Source organism: Trichosurus vulpecula (assembly GCF_011100635.1).
Source record: "Trichosurus vulpecula isolate mTriVul1 chromosome X unlocalized genomic scaffold, mTriVul1.pri SUPER_X_unloc_2, whole genome shotgun sequence".
Classification (NCBI taxonomy): domain Eukaryota; kingdom Metazoa; phylum Chordata; class Mammalia; order Diprotodontia; family Phalangeridae; genus Trichosurus; species Trichosurus vulpecula.
The window spans coordinates 917,039-919,385 of NW_023494378.1; the positions used below are offsets into that span (position 1 = coordinate 917,039).

Here is a 2,347-nt window from a genome sequence, read left to right on the forward strand (position 1 = left end):
CTCTTCATCATTGCAAACAGCCTCTTGTTTTCCTTGTTAACCCTCTCATCTCAGATGAGATTAAGGAAAGAGAGTTCTGGAGGATTGTAGGGAATTTGAGTCACTCTTCCCCACCTGGTTGAAGGGGGGAGCAACAGCCACAGAGGGGGCCCCATTGGCCCTGAGCACCCTGGAGCCCACCCCTCTAGGCAAAGCCTGGGAGTATCATCCAGGTTCAGTATATCCTGCCCTCCCTGTCCCAGCAGCTGCAAGCGGCTCCAGTCTCACCAAGGTCTGTAGCTGTGAGGAGAGAAAGGGGGATGGGTCAGGCCCCACAGACAGCATTCCCTGAGCCCCACCACTGGGAATTATCACTACTGGGAAGACCCTGGTATCAGCTGCCCCAGCCCCTAGGCAGTGGCCATTTGGTGTATGAGGTGGGAAGCTAGCCAGACTCTTCACTTGGTAAGCCTACCCTTCTCTGTTCCAGTTGCAGAAATGGCAAGCTATTTTATCTCTGTTTGCCACAATTTCCTGATTTGTAAAGGGAAAATAATAATGGTTGTTATTGTGGGATCAAAAATGATACAGATTGTAAAGTGCTTAACACAATGAATGACATATGCTAGGCACAACATTATTATGATCTCTCTAATTAACGTAATTGTTCCATACCTGTTAACCTTGCGATAGTTTTGAAACACCAAAATAAGATAAATAATTTCTGTATGTGATAATCTGGAAATGCAATTGATGTCATCTGAAGTTTACTGTTTTGTTGTTATTTTATTTCTAAAATTCTCTTATAGTGTAAAATTTGAGAGACCCTTGTAAGGTAGAAATGGTATTAGACAAAGCAGTTTCTAATCTGGATTTTGGCATATGAATTGGGCCTTTAAAAGGATGTGAGAAGAATTAGATGATTTGAAACTATTAAATATTTGCTGAGGTATATTTGGTTATAAACAGGTAGTGATAATAATGATATTTACCATGAGAGCAAATTTTCATTTGAAATCTTGGCTATTATGAAAATATATGAGGTGGTTTAAAGTTGTAGTTTCAACATATTAATGATGAGATGAATGATTCTCTGTGCAAAGTAATTTGGAAACACATTCACCTAAATTGATAATGAGTTTGTTTCAAGCTTTAAAGATATAATATTGTTTAGGGTTTTGTTGTATTCCTAAATTTTCTTGTATAATTTGGTAAAGAATTCTATCAGCTAAAAGGGGAGTATAGAAGGGTATTTAGATTTATGAGAATGGGAGGATAGGGGAAGGATCCTTGGAGGGGGGTAGGCAAGTAATAGGAGGGCAAGGTAGTGGGTGGAAGTAGAGGAGTCAGGAGGGATAGGAAACAAGAGATGTGCACAAATATAAAAACAAAGATTAGGAGTAGAGTATTTTTGGGAAAATATATGTCTATATATGGATGTATATATTTTTTTGGGACCAAACCATTTATTTAACAAAAATGTTACAAGAGCAGCAACAAAACAAAATAATAATAAAGGGTATGTTTAAGAGGCATGGGAGAAAAACGTGACAGAGGTCTTGATTTTTAGGAGACCAGCACACCAGCTGAACCGGCCTTGGCCCCAGACCCCTCCCCGCTGTCCTTCGCTGCTGGCTTCTCATCCTCACCCATTAGCCGAATATTAGGTTTCTCCCTGAAGTCATTCAACTCCCTTCCCTTTGCTTGAAGCTGCTGGGTCAGTGTCTCAATGGTCTTTTGAATCTGCTCCCTGTTACCCTCCAAGGCAGGTAGCACCTTTTTGACAGTTCGCTCCAGCAGAACCCTCCCCTCCCCCCCTGCCCCAACCATTCGTAGCACTTCCGGGTTGGGTGCCCTTCTATCACTAGGCTGTGCTCATTCAACTCCATTTCCGGCTCAGCGGCTTTGGATGTTAGGCCCCTCTGTTACTGCCGAAGGTGATTGAAACCAGCAACCACCTGCCCCACCGACACCACCCTCTTGCTGCTGCCGCTACTCTGGTTAGCCCAGTTGCTACTCTCTGCCATGTTACCCGCTCGCCAGGTGTAGGGTCCTGGAAGCCCAAAGCTCGCCTCCTTGTGCGTCACATCCGGTCGCCTTGTATGTCCGTATATATCCATAGCTATCCAAACTTTACTGTAGCCTTCGGGGGCGGGTTGGAGGGAGGGGAAAAAAGAGCTGAGTAAAAAAGTGCACAGCAGAGAACAAAAGAAAACTCACAAGGAAACAAAGAAAAGAGGGACAATTCTCAAAACATGTATTATTTGTCGTGTAGGCTTTCTGGAAATGAAGATCTGTTATCTCTTTTGAATCCTCTCTTTCGTTCTGCTATGCACACGACATGCTTTAGTTTTCTCTTACTTTGTAC

At 43.0% G+C, this 2,347-nt stretch overlaps 1 pseudogene; it reads right to left on the reverse strand.

Annotated features, from left to right (window-relative positions):
- Positions 1–1,545: 1,545 nt before the first annotated feature.
- Positions 1,546–2,006, reverse strand: LOC118833116 (annotated as a pseudogene).
- Between the last annotated feature and the right edge of the window lie 341 nt (positions 2,007–2,347).